At 37.9% G+C, this 19496-nt stretch overlaps 1 protein-coding gene across 1 annotated transcript in view; it reads left to right on the forward strand.

The window, feature by feature from the left end:
- The window catches only part of MYCT1 (MYC target 1), a 42158-nt gene that overhangs the window by 5003 nt on the left and 17659 nt on the right, over nt 1-19496 (forward strand). The window lies entirely within an intron of this gene.

Raw genomic sequence — 19496 nt, forward strand, 5'->3', positions numbered from 1 at the left:
TGATTGTTGTTGCTGTTGTTGTTGGTTATCCTTCATTCTCAAATGTAATGATTGGAATGAAGCCACCTGCTGGAAACTTACTGTAGGAAAGCTCTGCCATGAGGAGAAGGTGCCTGAGGGCCAGCCATGCAGCTTTTCTTTGGCATCAGGAAGTGATGTTTGCTTGTGGGAGGAAGAGGGGGCAAGGCTGGTTCTCTTGCTCTTTTTCGTCAGGACTCTGGTGGAGAGTGGAGCTAGAAATGCGCTCTCCTTTTAATAGATAGATGAATCTAGGCCTTTCTCTCTCAACCAAATTCTTATTCTCCTTAATAAATGCTTAAAAGTCTAACTCTTGCTAAAGCTTATAATTTATTGGCAACCACTCATTAGATATTTTAGACAGACTAGCTAGAATTTTAGCCCCTTACACTAAGAGGAACATAACATTAGGGTGATGTCATGGCTTGCACTGAGTTAGATTTAGGTGACAGAGGGCTATGCAAGATCACCAACCTCACTATCTTTTGAGAGCCATCTGGGTGCAGTGGCAAGATATATATCAGGACAACTGGAAATGGTCCCAGATGTTTAAGGCAATTGGGGTTAAGTGACTTGCCCAGGGTCACACAGCTAGTAAGTGTCTGAGGTGAGACTTGAACTCAGGTCCTCCTGACTCCCCGGCCAGTGCTCTATCCACTGTGCTTCTTAGCTGCCCCTGCTTACTCAATTGGAGTCTGAAGGAAAAGCTCTAAGGAGCCAGGGCTGGACAGAAGGGAATAGAAATAGGATTCCAACTAAGTAGGAGAGAGTTTTAACCTGAGAATGGGATTTAGGTCTGACAGAGGTAACAAGAACTGAGTCAAAAACATTCATATGTTTCACTGGTGCTGTCAGAGGGCAATAGAGGCTTACATACCTGGAATGCTCTGTCTACACCTCTGCCTACTGCCTTCCCTGGCTTCCTCCAATACTCAACTCAATCCCACCAATCCTAGGATGCCTTTTAGAAGTAGCCCCTCATTCCCTCCCTCACTCTTAGTACCTTCCCTCTGAGATTATCTTCTATTTGCACTATTATAACTAGTATGGACCATTATTTCTATGTGTTTCCCTTATTAAACTGTGAAAACCTTGGGGACAGGACTATTTTTGCTTTTCCTTATATTCCTAGTGCTTAGCATAATACCTGGCACATAGCCATTAATAAATGTTTGTTGACTGACTGACTATAGTGAGAGCAATGAGAGAGATAGAGTACTCTTTCTTAGTAGGAGTGTCTAGCCACAACTTATTTCTGTTTCTTAGCTTGGGAAGTCCCCTTTGGTGCTATAGAGATCCTCTACCCAGGTGGGTTCCATCCTTGGCCCCACTTGGGAATGAGGCCAGAGGAATCATTATACATATGTAAATGTATTGAATGAATTTTCTATTTATATCATAGATAACAAGTCTAATAGGACTTCTGAGGGGCAAAAGAAAGAGAGAAGACAGAGTGGGAAGGAAGTGATTAGGACACATATTGCAATGAAGCAGGAGTGGCTGAAATGCTTTGGGTTCCCTGGGTATTTTTACCCAACATGTGTTTGTATATTCTATTGGTATGTGAAGGAAGCATCTAGGTAGGAATAGAATGTATATTTGTTTTCTTAATTATATCTTGATCAGCACCAGGCCAATCATCCAACTGCTCCAAGGTCTGAAAATAGTGAACACCAGTTGAGAGCTGATCTATGATCATTCTTTTATTGTACTTATTTTTGTCTGAATTTGTGATATTATTGATATAGGAAATGACAGTAAGGGAACCTATTATACTAGTGCTTCTGCTGAGCACAGAACTTTTACAGACCGAGAGGCTGTATGGTATAATGGATAGAGAGAGTTAGCCTCAAAATCAGCCACAGTGGCACCAGTGTGGCAGTGCTTTGAACTACCAGGGCAAAGACCTGAGGAACAGAGGGAATGGAACAGGAAACCATGAATGTGGGAAGTGAGGGGAGGCTACATGGAACACCACTAAGCCTGAAAAAAAAAAAACCAGCATTCACCTGGGGCCAGTACTGTCCCCCTAGAAGTCATCTGAAGTACAGACCAAGGCTGGTAAACCATGAATTGCCCAGCAAGTGTAAGAAGAGACTAAGAACCTTTGAGATCCAGCCCTAAGGAAAACCACCATTAAAGGGGAGGGAATCAGAGAGTGAGTAATAGGGAAAAATAATGGGGGAAAAGACTGAAATAACCAAAGATGTTGGGAAGAAGAAAATTCAAAGACCTTCAACATAAGCATCTGAATCAGCAGGGAAAATATTAGCAACAGAAGGAAATATAGTTTCCAAATCTAGTAAACAAATTCAGGTTTCTGTTTATAAATACTGCAAAATTAGTGGAAAAATGATCTAACACTTGATGAGACAAAGGACTCTGTGGAATTTGAGGAGAACACAGATTGACAACAAACTTTATAGAGTGATTTAAAAGACACATAAGAATTATGAGACAATAATTTATGGCCTTCACAGAAAAAATAATTGACAGAATTGAAAAACATGAATCTGAGATGGCAAGTCCTACTAAATAAAGAAAAGAGATGAGAGAACAATTTATTAGGAATGAAAATATGCAGGAATGAAAGACAATTTAGAAGAAGAGAAGCAAAAAAAAATTAAAAGAAATATATTCTCTATCCAGTGGATACATACTGATCTCGAAGACAGGACATGTAGAGACAACCTAAGGGTTTATAGAGCCAGAACAAGATAAAATGTAAAAAAACCTAAAAAGTCCCCCCCCAAACCCCAAAACCTGAACATGCAAGAAGAAATACAAGAAAACTGCCTAGAACTTTTGAACATGAAAATGGAAATAGCAGTGGAAAGAATGCATAAATTGCTTCCAGAAAAAACAACAACAACATCTTCTTATTGCAGAGGTTTGCTCTCATCACTCTTCTGCTCAGATCCTTTAGTACCTCTACATTGTTTACAAGTTGAAATATAAACTCTTTATTCTGACATTCAGGATCCACCACAGCCTGTTTCCAATCTATTTTTCCTGCCTTCTCATATACTTCTTCCTTTCGACTTTTCTATATTCCAGTCAACTGTACTAGTTTTTTGTTTTTGTTTTTTGTTTTTTTAGTGAGGCAATTGGGGTTAAGTGACTTTCCCAGGGTCACATAGCTAGTAAGGGTCAAGTGTCTGAGGTCAGATTTGAACTCAGGTCCTCCTGAATCCAGGACTGCTCGATCCATTGCACCACCTAGCTGCCCCAGCCACCTGTATTAGTAACCATTATTTGAACTCTAATCAGTCACCAAATTTTGTCACATCTTCCCTCTAAAACATCTCTTGCTTCTGTACCTTTCTTTCTACTCTCACAGTCACTACCTTAATTTAATCCCTCACCACCACTCTCCTGTCCTGTTGCAATTGCCTTTAATTGGTATCCCTGCCTCAAGTCTTTCCCCACTGCAATCCATCTTCCACATAAACTGCCAAAGTGATTTTCCTAAAGCATAAATCCTACCAAGTCATCACCCTATTTCCCTTGCTCAGTAGACTCCAGGGGCACCCTCTTACCTCTAAGATTATATATAAACTACTCTTTTAGGCATTTAAATCTTATCACAGCTTGAAGCCAACCTGCCCTTTCGGTCTTATTATACCTTACCCTCCTTTGTGCAGCATTGTTGTTGTTGTTTGTCCTTGGTTCTTGAAGAAGACCGTGACAGATGTCATGACTTGCAATAAATTGGATTTAAGTGAAGAAGGGCTGTGCAAAGTCACTAGCCTCACTCTCTCCTCCACAGTCATCTGGAGGATGGGTTCACTGGGAAGATATATTATCAGGACAACTGGAGAGGGCCCAGATGCAGTGGGAGACCTTGGCTTTTTAAGCTAAGGCCTTTCACAGGTCTCAGTTTGCCTGAAGCAATGCCCACTCAGTAATAAGGCTAGGTAAGAAAGAGCCAAAGAAAAACCTCTTTTACCTAGTTTAAAAAAAAATAGATAAGGTGGGGGCGGGGGAGAGGAGGGGAATACCCTCAGGGTTTCTGACCAAATATAGCTGTACCAAATAACACTTTATTTTCCCACCTCTGTGCGGTTGTGCTAGTTGTCTCCCAATGCTTGAAATGTAATCCTTATACCTTTGAGAATCCCTACTTTCCTCTAAGGCTCATCTCAAGTACTGCTTTCTACATGAAAACATTTTCCTCCCAGATCAGGTCAGCTGCAAATTCCTCCCCCCCTCATACAAATTACCTTTAATCTATTTTGCTTATAGACATACACATTGCCTTTCTTCACTAGATTATAAATTCCACAAGGGAAGGTACTTTCACATTTGTCTTTTCATTCCTAGTGCCTTGTTGTTCTTTGTCCTTCATTCTGGAAGAGGACCATGACATCATTGATGTCATGATTTGCATTGAAATGTGAGGGAGGGTTATGAAAAGTCACCAACCTCACTCTCTCCTCCAGAGCCATCTGGGTGCAGAGGCAAGAAATACAACTGGCTATGGCCCTCAATGTCTAAGGCAATTGAAATGAAGTGACTTGCCCAGGGTCACACAGCTAGTAAGTGTCTGAGGTTAGATTTGAACTCAGGTCCCCCTGACTCCAGGGCCAGTACTTTAGCCACTATGCCACTTGGCTGCCCCCTTGCTAGTGCCTAGCACCCTGCCCAACACATATTAGATAGTGAATAAAGGCATGCTGACTGCTAGAGCTCATCCTGCCCTCTCATACATCAATGAATTTTCACATTTTCCTTTAGGGACTTTATGTTTCATAGAAAGTCATACTTATATAGTACTCAAAGTTATATAGAACCCTGGCCTTGCAATAAAACTTTGAAGTAGGTGATATAAATATGATTTTATTATATTATATCATTAGTATTGTTTGTTATTACATGTATTTTATTATTTATTTAAAATAAATATTATTTTATATTTAAGGAAACTGAAGGTTAGCAAATTTAACTTCGCTGTGATGACATTGCTAATGTCTGAGAGCTGAGACTTCAACTCATTTCTTCTGTAAAACTCCTAAAATAGCCTTCTTTCCATTTTACTATGCTATTTCTCTAAATGTCCTCACCTGTTAAAATTGTTACTTTCTTCAAAGTCCAGGACTGCTGCCCAATCTCTGTTAGCTTTTCTCTGATCCAGTCTCCCAACATAAATGATACATCCCAATCATTAAATGTTGATGATTGAGTTGGATTAACATAATAAAAATGAAAATAGTTCCCAAATTAATTTATATATTTAGTGCAACACTCTTCAAAATACCAAGGGGTATCTTTATGGAGCTAGGCAAAATAATAATGAAATTTATATTTAAAAAAACAACACAATAAGACTATCAAGAGACATGCTGGGAAAAAAAACTGATGAATATCTTTTCTTTATGAACCCATTACAGAGATATTATTATCAAAATATCTGGTATTGGATAAAAGAGGGAAATAGAGCAATAGAATAGATTAAATATATCATTTAATGAAATATTGGGGATTGAGACTGGACTTATGATTTCTTCATTAATTTAGGGAATACCCACATTGAAGAACCTCCTTTTAAAATGAAGGCTTTTGGGGCAGCTAGGTGGCACAGTGGATAAAGCACGGGGCCTGGATTCAGGGGGACCTGAGTTTAAATCCCACCTCAGACACCTGACACTAGCTGTGTGACCCTGGTCAAGTCACTTGATCCTCATTGCCCTAAAAAAAAAATTAAGGCTTTCTCCTTCTTTGCAACTTATAATTATATGACTTACAACAACCTAGGTCACTAAGAAGTAAAGTGACTTGACCAAGGTCATAAACTGTATTAGAGGTTTGTACTTGAACCCAAGTTTTTCTAGCTTTACAGTCAGCTCTCTATCCACTATGGCACGGTGTCAACAAAATAAGCCTATGATAAACCCATAAGACATTTATATATATATATATATATATATATATATATATGTATATATATATATATATATATATACACATATACATATATATATACACATATATATATATACACACACACACATATATATATATACATATATATGTGTGCATATATATTTAGGTTTGAGAATATATTCACTACTTAACTAATATAATTTGGAAAACTATTAATTTAGCAGGAAATAGAATTAGACCCTCAGCTTATACCAAATATAGCAATGAATCCCAGCTGGATGATAATTTTTTTTGGGGGGTGGGGCGGGGCTGGGCAATGAGGGTTAAGTGACTTGCCCAGAGTCACACACCTAGTAAGTGTCAAGTGTCTGAGGCTGGATCTGAACTCAGATCCTCCTGAATCCAGGGTTGGTACTATATCCACTGTGCCACCTAGCTGCCCCTCATAATCATTTTTTAAAAATGGAATAAAATAGAATAGTTACCTTGATCATTGAGGGGAGATTTTTTTTTTTTGTCTCTTCAACAGATAGAATAAATTATTTAAGGACAAGATTGATATACTTGACTACCCTAAAATAGAGTTGATCTCTACCTCCCTGAATCTGCCTCTTTTTGGACTTCCTTGTCCTTTCCAAATTCTAACTGACATTTTAGTTATTTGTATAAATCTTTTATTTCCTATCACAGGGGAAAAGGTGATGGGGGTCCTTAGGTATTCCTCTGTAAAGAATTATACTCTTTCACACAGTCCAATTAGAATTAAAATGCTATTTTATTTGGTGCTAGAGAAAATGACAGTGGGCTAAGTCAAAGACTTCACTCTTGGGAGGAAAGCTTAAACATTCTCCTCTGAGAACAGAAGGGAGGCAAAAGATTTTATGGAGGGTAGATGGGGGTGATCACCTGAAAATGGAAAGATCATTTTTGAAATGGGATGGGGTGGGGGAAAGCTTGGATGCTTGTCATTCCTGAGAGTTGAGGGGGATTAAAAAAAAATGATAGTACTGACCTCTTCCGGGCAGGTGGGGCTCGTTAGCCTTGGCAGGCAACCCACCTAGGGGAAGAAAATCCTGATTTTAAACCTCCGCTGCCTTGCGGCTATACCCATATATGGGAAAGGCTTCAGGAGTGAACCCCAAGGAAAAATCAGGAGTCGGAGTCCCTTAGGCAGTTGGATGTTGGACATCACATCCCTTTGGTAACTCCTGTGGTGGCACTGGTGCCAAACTGTATTGGCTCTGCCTCTCCTTTGGATCCACCAATGTCGAGGAGAGGGAAAACCTGCTGCATGGGCAACAACTTGTTTTCCATATTGATCTGCCCAGGCCAGCGCCCTGGAGAGGACACTCCAGCTACTCCTCATGGGGTAGATACAACACGGGATGCGGCAGTTACCGGTTATAAGTCACTCAGGAGCTGCGGCTCCTGTATAGCATAGCCTCACTGTGGCCTGTGGCTCTTCAAGGTGCTGATCCATGGTCGTCCGAGACAGGTAGAGGCCTACTACTACTACTACTGACCTCTAGAACTATCTCTTTCTCCTAGCTCTGTGAGACAGTAGCCATACCTAACTGCTATAGAATTTTATCTTTCCTTACTTCTTATGTGTGCCTATCCTGTTGTCTGGTCATCTTTGGTTTTCCTTCTTACAGTAGAAACTTCTTTCTAAGTCCCATGTCATTTGCCTAATTAGATTGTATACTATTCAAGGGAAAGTATGTGACATTTTTCATTTTTGTATCCCAGTATCTGGACAACTAGAGGCCTTGTATATATTTGCTTAATAATTGTCTGTTATAACAAACTAGCTAACTGAAGTACTGACTCAAATCTTTCTTTCAGTCTACTACATTGTATCCCACTGTAGCATCTAGAAGGGCACAGGGTACTTTCAGAAAGAAGTTTGTATAATAAATGAGGGAATCTGGCTTGGGGTTTATTAAGCTGTGAAAAGAAGTATGGAAACATTGTGTCATCACTGTATTGATTTATTTAATTCATAAGCCTCTTTCATTCTATTTGCCCACCCATTTACCGTATATTCATAATATTTCCTGCAATTTGAATTTCTTACATGGAAATTATTTTAGATCTATTTCATGTTCTATTTATTTCAGAAAACTTAAAAATTTTAAAGCTTTTGGTTTATATGACTTCAGTGGCATTTTTTTAAATTGTAAAACGTTTTTAAATTATTCATATTTTGTTGTCTTAGGCTTTTCCAGAGTATTTCAGTCTTAAAATAAAAATTTATAATGAAAATTTCACTGAGGAATTTTCTTCCATAAATGTTACTAGATACTGATAGCTCATTTTCTCACAACATTTAGTAATAAAAATGTTTAATAATCTAAAAGTAAAAGCTGTTTAGGTTTTGTAATCTTTTATCTTCATGTTCCCATTATGGAAGCAAATTGAAATAGAGAAATAGGTCACACTTAGTAATCATAGCTAGCACTCATGTAATGCTTTAAGGTTTACATGGCACTTTACCTATGCCATCTCATTTATAGAGAAGTAAACTAAATACCCAGTATGCATGGGTGTATCTGTGTGTGTGTGTGTGTGTGTGTGTGTGTGTGTGTGTGTGTGTGTGTGTGTGTGTGATTGTGTGAAATCCTGCCACTTCCATTTCAAGTATTTCTTTCAATTAGGAATAAACTGAAATACAATCAATGGCTTCTGAGTAACAAGACAAATTGAATCTACTAGAATCTTAAAGTATGCTATCTCGTCCTTTCAATCAATATAACTCTGATACAAAGGGGAATTACAAATGCAAATAGGGGTTGGGCAATGCTAATTAATAACTATAGGGTATTTAGATGCTAGTATAAAGGTCAGTGTTTTGGACATTTCATATAATTTGTCAGTCTTCTCCCAACTACCTCCCACCTTCTCTGGCTTTTTTGTTTTGTTTTGTTTTTTTTGATTTTTGGTTGGGCAATGAGGGTTAAGTGACTTGCCCAAGGTCACACAGCTAGTAAGTGTCAAGTGTCTGAGGTCGGATTTGAATTCAGGTCCTCCTGACTCCAGGGCTAGTGCTCTATCCACTGTGCCACCTAGCTGCCCACCTTCACTGGCTTTTAAAAACAACAAAAGAAAAAAAATTGATTCCATAGGGTTATAATCAGGACAATTGCTCCATTATCTCTAGGCAAGTGGTAGCCACTAGATTTGGTCTTCATTAACTATGTTGTGGGGGAATATTAGTCACTTTGACCTGGAGGATTCTATTCTGAATATGACAGTTGGAAAGTATTTCAGAGAAGATTTAGCCCAATCTGAACCCGACCAGGGATCCCCTCTACAATATTCCCAACACATTCCAGTCTTGGCTCAAAGACCTCATGGGGTACTTCATTACACACTTTCAGGGTATTTCTGTTAGGAAGTTTTTCATTACATCTGGACTAACTCTTGCTCCCTAAAACTTTCTGGCCACTGGGGAAAAGCAGAATACCACTAATCCCTCTTGCACATGCAGACCCTTCAAATACTTAAAGACAGTTATTATATTCCCTTTAAGATTGCTCTTTTCCAGGTTAAATACTCACCAGTGTTTCTGTTGATCCTTCCATGGGGAGATTGTGTGAAAGGATCTACCCTAAAAAGAACATAAGCCTTCAAAAGATAACAGTTCATTTCTCACAAGCATGTAAGTCTGTTGCTTCCCATACGTAGAGTCCCACAGGGAGCACATATGGTGGTACAGACATGATGTGGGGGAGTGGGGTGGTGGTGATGGTGCTGGATTTAATTGATCAGATTGATTGTGAGGCATTCCAAAGAATTACAAGACTGAGTGACTCTGTTTCCCAAGTTTTTTTTGGAATACTGTGACCACAGGAAGAGCACCCAAAGGGGAAAGGTGTCTCATATTGGGAGATGAAAATGATTATATTGATAGTGAGAAAAAGTAGGTTATCTCCTCATTATCTTAATCTCCTCTTTAAGGAGGTACATGGGAGGTCTTATCCTAATTTGGACTTCCTGGAATCCTTAGACAACCCATGAGGCAGGTACCTTTTCCCCTGGAGGTGTGTTTTTGGGGGTTTACATGTCATAAGGTGAACCTAAGGACACACTCGTTCCTTTCTGCACATGATCATAAAGACATGCTTAAACTTGTCAGACCCAGAGGGTCTCTACCATGTTTATGCTATCTCTTTACTTAAGATTTGGTTTCTAGGTGTCATGTCATCTAGGAATTTTAATGGCTATTAATGGTTAATGGTCTCAGTTACTGTCTCTGTTGATAGTAAGGGTTGATAAGGACAAACTCTCTTGGTTACCGTAAGAACACAAACCTTAGTTTCTTTGTTAACCTTTTTAGGTACTATTAATAAGGACTCAAGCCTCAGTTTATCTGTTAACCCCTTTTTGCCTCCTCCATCAGGCATACAGTAGGATGTATATCTGGTCTGAAAGCCCAGCTCTCTGGAACTCTGCCCTTAGATTTGATTGTTGTTGTTGAGAAGATGCACAGGAAATGAGTGGGAGGGGAAGCTTATGGGCAGGTAATAAGAAGGTGGTCTGGACTATAAGTTGCCCCCCATCAACAACAAGGTCATTGTGAGTAGGAAGATTTGCTCAACTTGTATATCTGGATGAGATGAAGTTTGCTAAACTGATTATGCTCAGTATAGCCTTGCATTTATTGCCTAAATGGAGCTGACTAAAAGAATATTGGGTACACAGGAATGTCTCAGTTCTTTGAATCATTCCAGTACGGAGGTGGGTCAATCAGTGACCAAACAATGAGTCACTTCTGATGGCTAAGCCAAAGCTAGTCCAGTAGTAGGCCAATCCTTACATCCTTATATAGCATGGTTTTGAGTGTCTTCCCTATTCTGGCATATCTGGATAGCCTCTAGCTTGCCAATGCTTTTTTTAAGTTTGGTGCCCAGAGCTGAATGCAATTGAATTAAAAATACATTTATTAAATGCTTATTATATGTAAGGAATTGTACCAGGCACTGCTGATACTGAATTTGATGCAAATCTCTTCTCATAGTCATGTACCTACTTCTCATATGTGAAGCTGATCTGTCTTTTTATCTCTGGAAGTTTCTCTAGATGTTGCCAGACACATTGTGTACTTAAAATTGTCTTAGTGTTAGACTCACTTAGCAGTGCAATTACACACACACACACACACACACACACACACCACTTCTACCTCTCTAGGAACCCAGAAGGTTTTCCCAAGTTGGTGGTGAATTCTCCTCAGTTTTAGGATGAACTTTACCTAATTCAGAAGCAGTCAAGCTGGTTCTTTGCTTAGAAGTGTGTGTGTGTTGAGGCGGGGAGGCAGAGGTGGGAGGAGCAGGTTGATGCCTATTGTATTCTGAAATGAAGCAGGATGTGTTGTGTGTTATCATGTTCCAATTCAGAATGACTTGGCTCTTTGTCATTGACACTGGAAGCCTTTTGAAGGAGAGGAAAAGTGAGTTACATACATTTTACATTTCTAACTTAATCCAAAAAACATTTATTAAATGGCTACTATGTACAAGGCACTATGGTAGACATTTGGCATACAAAACAAAAAATAAAAACAATTACTTTTGGAAAGGGTCATATGAGAAATGGAGTCCCTTAAACATCATGCACTCATACGTCTCCATTTAATGTATGAGGAAACTGAGCCACAAAGAGAAAATGGTTTATCCAAGGCCACAACTGGGATTAAAACCTAGGTCTACACTCAATACTTTAAAGAAACCTCTATCCTACTAGAAGGATAGCGCAAATATATGAAGTGGTACAAAGTAATCACAGAAGGGGAGAGAGTGCTGCACAACAAACAGTACCTGAGGTGAACCTCAAAGGGGCTAGTATATTTCATGAGGGACAACTTGTACAAAGGCACAGAAATGAGAACTCATGGGATCACAGATTTAAAGCTGGAAGGGACTTTAGAGGCCACATAGTACAATGACCTCATTTTGCAGTTGAGGAAACTGAGGTCCACCAAGTGGTGATTTTTCCTAAGGCCAAAGATGTGATTTGAACTCAGATTTTCAACCTTTGGAGTCAGTGAGTCATCTTTCTACTGTGGCATGGTAAAGTTGTAGGAAAATTAGAAGGCCAGTTTGCCTGGAATTCAGAAAATGTAAAGAGGAGTAACAGGGTTGTTGTTTGTCCTTCATCCTGGAAGAGGACCATGACATCAGGGTGATGTCATGATTGGCACTGAATTGGATTTAAGTGAGGGAGGGCTGCTGTGAAAGTTATCAACCTCACTCTCTCCTCCAGAGCCATCTGGGTCAAGGGGCAATATATATATATCAGTATGATGGCCCTAGATGTTTAAGGCAACTGGGCTTAAGTGACTTTCCCAGGGTCACACAGCTAGTACGTATCTGAGGTGAGATTTGAATTCAAATTCTCCTGACTCCAGGCCAGTGCTCTATCCATTTTGCCACCTAGCTACCCCAGACTAATAGGGAATAAGACTGGAAAAGCAGATGGAAGCTAGGTTGTAAATTGCTCTAATTGCCAAGATAAGAGTTTACATTTCATTATTAGAGGTAATAATGAAGGTTTTTGAGTAGAGGAGTGATGTTCCTAGATCTGTGTTTCAGGAATATCAATTTGGAAGCCATGTGGAAGGTGGATGGGAGAGTACAGAAATATATTACATTGGGGGCAGCTGGGAGCGCAGTGGATAAAGCACTGGCCCTGGATTCAGGAGGGCCTGCGTTCAAATTTAGCCTCAGACACTTGACACTTACTAGCTGTGTGACCTTGGGCAAGTCACTTAACCCTCATTGCCCTGCAAAAAAAATCTATCTATCTATCTATCTATCTATCTATCTATCTATCTATCTATCTATCTATCTATCTATCTATCTATCTTAATAGCATTTAGATATCATTTTACAATTTGCAAAGTGTTTTATTTTGGAGAATGTCAAAACATATCACGATATAGGAATGTAATGGAATATTCCTGTGCTATAAGAAAAGATAAGAAGTAGGGGGACAGCTAGGTGATGCAGTGGATAAAGCACCAGCCCTGGATTCAGGAGGACCTGAGTTCAAATTTGGACTTGGCCACTGACACTTACTAGCTGTGTGACCTTGGGCAAGTCACTTAATCCCCATTGCCTGGAAAAAAAAAAGAAGAAAAGAAAAGATAAGAAATATGGCAATATAAAAAGACTTGTATAAGTAGGCACAAAATGAAGTAAGCAAATCTGGACAGTACCTACTTCAGTGTAAGCAGCATTACTGTGAAGATCAGATGAGATCATGTATATCGAAATGCCTTGATAAATGTGGATAGGAAAAACTCCGTACTTGACATTTTAGTCAGAAATCTGCCAGAGACAAATTAATTAATTAATTAATTCCAGGCATGTCTGCATAGGGAGATAAAACCAAAGGGAGAGAGATCCATCCTGCCTTTGAAAATCTTTCCTACTTCCCACTAAAAAGGTCAAGAACACACAAATTTCATAATCAAGATCCAACCAGGAGTCAAAGTCTAAGACAACAGTTTTTAACTCTTCACACACACACACACACACACACACACACACAGAGCACTAGTCACTTAACTAGGGGACCCTAGAGAATCATTTTCTTAAAACCATTCAAAACGTTTTTAACCATCCCCTTTAAAAATTAATCTTTCAGCCTCATCATAAGTGAACAACTTGAGAAATATGTCTATTAATAGAATTAATGAAGAGCCTTCTTGTGCTGATCTCTTACTCTGTTCATTACCCTAATGAATTTCAGGGAGTATTCCTTCCTGGAGCTGATCAGGTCCTACCCTTTGGAAGTCGATTTGGTCCGAAATCATAAGAAAAATATAAAAAATATTTAAGGGCAAGGCATTGTTCCAGAATTGTTTTAAAAAAATTAAAATTTCTCCTTCAGATTAATAGTTAGCATTTATATAGGGCTTTAAAGTTTGCAAAGAGTTTGACATGGATTATCTCCATTTTATCCTCAGTCCTGAATCCAGCTCTAAAGCTCTCCCCACTGCACCACCTAGCTGCTTTGATTAGATCAAGGATTTTAAAGTAAAGTACTGCATCTCATTATTTTGTAATATGTAGCATTGTGCAGAAGGAGAGAGGAAGAAGTATTAGTATTAGTATAAGTATTCTTATTCCAATCCTATTTTAGAAATAATAGATTTCTGACCACAGTAGAACATAATTGCAGAATTTTTAACTGGAAAAGGACCTTAGCAAATTTTTAGTCCAATAACTTTGTTTCCTATGCTTATTTCAATATTTCAGGGATCTGAAATCAAAGTGGGATTTTAGCAAAGGCATTTTCTTTGTGTCAGACTAAATTTGGAACAATGGCTAATGTCTACTTTAGGGAAGAACTGTTACTAAATATGTTAAATTTAAATTTGCACTATGATCAATTCCCTTAAATGCTATTATTCTTATCTTACAGTTGAGGATACTAAGAATCAATGAGATCAGGGGACAGCTATGTGGCACGGTGGATAAAGCACCAGCCCTGAATTCAGGAGGACCTGAATTCAAATCTGGCCTCAAACACTTGACATTTACTAGTTATGTGACCCTGGACAAATTACTTAACCCCCATTGCCCCGGAAAAAGAAAAAAAGAAAAAAAAAGAATCCCTTTAATAGGAAAAAGGTGACAGAGCAAAGATCATGACCTACATCTTTGAACTCTGAGTTCAATGCTCTTTTAACCAAAACAATGCTTTTCTGAAAGAAGCTATATTGTTAGCAATGTGAACAGATTAGCAAATGCAAATTTACTAAAATGATTAAAAACTTATTTTTATAAGTATAAAGCAAAGCATTAGCCAACAAAGTCCAGGCCATCAGTATAGAATACATTAAAGTATCATTTTACTAGCTGTGTGACCCTGGGCAAGTCACTTAACCCCAATTGCCTCACTAAAAAAAACAAAAACAAAAGCAAAACAAAAAAAAAGCATCATTTTATGTAGTTATTAGAGGAAACTTTTAAAAAATTCCCTGTCATGATGATTTTATACATGAAAATACCACAAAATCCCCCTCCCCACCCAAAAGAAAATATAACAAAAAATGTTAATGGTGGAAGGAATGTCAGAGTTCATCTAGTCCAACCTCTCCCTTTAATAGATAAGAAAACTAAGGAGTCTCAATATGTGTATACACATACACATCCCAGAGGTAATAGAATTCTAAGGGAATTGAGGGACTATTATCTAAGCAAGAAATACATATACAGGCTATCCCAAAAGTTTTAGCATAGTATCAAGCTTTTTGAAAGCTGGTTCTTAAACATGTACCAGAACACCCCTGTATATGTGTGTGTGTGTATGTGTGTGTGTGTGTATGTGTGTGTGTGTGTGTGTACGTGTGTATATATGTGTGTGTGTGTGTGTGTGTGTGTGTAGAGGTGTGTGTGTGTGTAGAGGTGTGATGGTAAATGTTTAACAACTGGCTGTCAAAAAAAGTACATGTGACATACTTCAAGTTTAATCTTCATTATTATTTTATTTATCACTTTCTTAAGTCTAGACAATGAATAAAACAATAAACAATAAATCAACACCTTCTATGCAGTGTTTGCTTATTTCTGAAGTGAAAAGATTCATATAGAAGACTTAATTGTACAGTTTGAACCTAGCTAACAGCTGTTACCCAGTTTCAATGGGCTCCAGTATACTTCGCATATATGTATGTATTTGTATATCTACATACATGCACATATGGCACAATCTATAGCTTTTTTTTAACCAGTCTTTGTTATCTATCTGCTCTAAAACCATTTTAGAAAGGACCAAGTGTGGGGGTTCCATCCTTGATGGAGAAAACAGTCTGATAAGTTGGTTTTACAGATACTTTCTATTTTGCTTCTGTTTATAATCCTCCTATCATTTTTATCCTTAAATACCCTTAGTATGATTTCGTTTAGTAGCTAATCTTTCCTTAAACTTTTAAAAGTGATTTTACTTTTCATAGTTTCCTTAAGTTATATGATAATAGTCCTCATAATCACTAATCATTCTTCTTTGTAAGATTTTTACAAATAGGGGCAGCTAGGTGGCACAGTGGATAAAGCACCAGCCCTGGATTCAGGAGGACCTGAGTTCAAATCTGGCCTCAGACATTTGACACTTAACTAGCTGTATGATCCTGGGCAAGTCACTTAACTCTCATTGCTCTGCCGGGGGGGGGGGGTTGGGGGGGGATTTTTACAAATGACTTTAGATTCTAACCCAGTGTTGCCTTGTCAGTCATATGCCTTTGGGCAATAAGTCAGATGTTTGCAGAGTAAAACACTTTCTGGGCTCCTTTGATCTCTTTGTTGTGGGAATTATTTTAAGTTGGTTAAACTTCTGGATGAAATCATTATAGTTGGTATTACTGTCATTTCTTTTGTCCATTTCATATTTTTTACTTTTCAATTCCTTGTTTATCAAGAAGTTGGCTTTCTTTAGTCACTTAAAAAAAAAAAAAGATCTTATTGTGGGTTTTTTTCCTACATTGTCTAGTTTTCCCCCTGTATCCAGGGGTATGCTAGAGCCAGTTTATACCAGCTCACGAGAGCCGATTATTAAATTTTCAATTTATTTACACCTCAAAAATTGGGAAATGTTACAAATCAAGGCTTGGCTTATTGTTTTGTTGATTGTTTAGACTTAAGAAAATGATTGAGGGAAAATGTTAATAAAACTTCATAGTATATCATGTATACACCCCCCAGCTAGTTGTTAAAGCAATTACCTGCACACCTATACCTGTATCTCTCCTCTTCTTCCTTTCTAAAGAATAACTTCTTATTATAAAGAATTTTTTTTTTTTAGTGAGGCAATTGGGCTTAAGTGACTTGCCCAGGGTCACACAGCTAGTAAGTGTTAAGTGTCTGAGGCCGGATTTGAACTCAGGTACTCCTGACTCCAGGGCCAATGTTCTATCCACTGCACCACCTATTTGCCCCTATAAAGAATATTTTTAAAGAAAAAAGAGAAATAAGAAAAAATAAAACAGATCAATATTGAAAAATCTGTAGACTGCAGAATCTGTATAGATTACAGAAAAAACTACAAATGTTACATATGCCAATAAACCTCAACCTCTATAATGAATTGGGGTTGAATGTTTTCTCATATCTTTTGGGGGGGGGTGCAAGTATGTTCTTTATAATTCCAAAATACTCAGGATTTTTGTTTCTGATTATTGTTCTATCCATTTATGTTGCTGTAGACATTGTAAATTTTTTTTCTTGGCTCTGCTTACTTCATTTTGTGTCCATTTATGTGTCTTTCCATGCTTCTTTTTCTTACTCATTTCTTATATTACAAGAGTATCCCATTACATTCAAACACAACAGTTTAAAAAAAGATATTTTCCAGCTGACAGGCTTCAACTTTGTTCTAGTACTTTGTTACCACAAAAAGTGCTGCTATAAATATTTTGGTGTACGTGGGCCTTTGTTTCGGTCAATAACCTTGGGGCATATGCCTAGCAGTGGATCTTCTCTGAGTAATTAATTACCTGCTTAAATGATTTAGGACTGTCATTTCACTTGTATGTCATATTTTTTTTCCTCATTTTTCCTGCCTTTCTTTTTATAATTTTAACTAATTTTGCTTCTAACCGATGAGTCAATGGTCTGACTGCACACAAATATCTGACTCAGATTTAACTCCCACACCCAGAACAAGTTGTTTTTTTTGTCTGCTACAATATAATCTATTTCATTCTTTATGATATTATTTGGTGCTTACCATGTCTAATGTCTACTCGTTTTTAAAGAAAATGTTCAAGATATAAAGGTATGAGATTTCTGTGTAATCTTTGAGTTGATCTCTCTCATTCTTTCTTTCTTATCATACTTTCTCATACATTTCTCCCTGTTCTCACATTTTTCTATTTTTGCAGCAAAGTCACCAAATATTAGAGTAAATTTTGATTTTTGAGGTAATTATCAAGTTCCTCATGATTCTTTTTTTCTATCAGTTCATCCTCATCTGATATTGGCATATAAGCTGCAATTATTTTAGGATGGTCTCTTTGCATATTTCTATGGTTGGTGCTAAAATAGGGGATCTCCAATATCCTAAATCCAGCCTTTAACACTTACTAGCTGTGTAACCCTGTGTAAATCACTTAACCTCTATTTGTCTCAGTTTCTTCATGTGTAAAATGGGAATAATATGAGCACCTACATCCCAGGATTGTTGTAAGGATAATGAGGTAATTGCAAAGTGCTTAGCATGATACCTGGCACACAGTAAGCACTATGTAAATGTTTGTTATTTTTATTCTTATTATCCTGCAAAATAATATCCCTTGTTGCCCCTGGGCATACAATAAAACTCTCATTGCTAATTTTATTCTTTGCTTTTCCGAGGAGTACCTCTGAACCATCCTTTATGTTGGCTACTCATTTTTTCCCTCTGGTTTCATTTGTGGAAAGATTGTCAAGTTTGATTTGAATCAGCTTTTCCAACAATAGATAAGCCCATTCAATTCATTGGACATTGCAGAAGGCTCTCTCATTTAGAGTACCAAGAGTCAAAGTGAAGTTTATGTTTTTAACACTTATCCCCTTTCCTTCTTATTTGCCATTGACCTTAAAAAGGAGGGAAGCTCAGGACCAGACCCAATAACAAATTTTTCTTTGTATCATGTATTGCTACTCCCCTCTTCTAGTAAATCATCATCAAGTGGCTACACTACTGGTGATGTGCATCTGCATAATTATCTTGGTTTGTCCTTTGGAAAAAGATTTGGTCTATTACTAGTGCCATAGTCGAAGTCATTTCAGCATAGTAGAACTTGTCAAAGACTATAACCGATTGGCATAGCCTTCAGAAATGCAGAGTTACCCCCAGAACATAATGAGGTAACCAAATGGAATTTCTGAAGGTTGAATATATGAATCAAATAAACTGAAAGTTAGTAGAGATCAATGTAAAAGTCTTATACTTACTTAAAAAAAACAATTGTATAAATTTAGGGAGGAGAGATATCTAGGTAAGGATTAATATGACAAGGATCTAAGGGCTTTACTGACAAGATCAGTGAGTCAAATGAGATAACAATAAAAAATAACTCAGTGTTGGCCTATATTCATCAAAGCATAGCATCAAGAATGAGATATATGGGGAGCAGCTAGGTGGTGCAGTGCCTAAAGCACTGGCCCTGGATTCAGAAGGACTTGAGTTCAAATCCAGCATCAGACCCTTGACACTTACTAGCTGTGTGACCCTGAGCAAGTCACTCAACCCTCATTGCCCTGCAAAACAAAACAAAACAAAAAAAAGAAAATTAGCTTAAAAAAAAAAAAGAATGAGATATATGGTGTTCCTCATGTTCTCTTCCCCGATTAGACCACTTCCAGAGTATCATGTTCAGTCTTAGTTGCTACATTTTGTGAAGGCTGATAAACTGGACCCTATCCAGAAGAAAATGAAGAGGATGGAGATGAAACTGGAGACAACACCACAGAGATAAGAAGAAAAACTTATATCTTTTAGTATTTGAAGGGGTGTCATATGGAAGAGGTAGTTGAGTTGTTTGGGTGAGCACCAAAGAGAAGCAATAGGCAAAAATGACAGAGTGGTATATTTTGACTTTATATGAG

Source organism: Dromiciops gliroides, chromosome 4 (genome assembly GCF_019393635.1).
Source record: "Dromiciops gliroides isolate mDroGli1 chromosome 4, mDroGli1.pri, whole genome shotgun sequence".
Classification (NCBI taxonomy): Eukaryota; Metazoa; Chordata; class Mammalia; order Microbiotheria; family Microbiotheriidae; genus Dromiciops; species Dromiciops gliroides.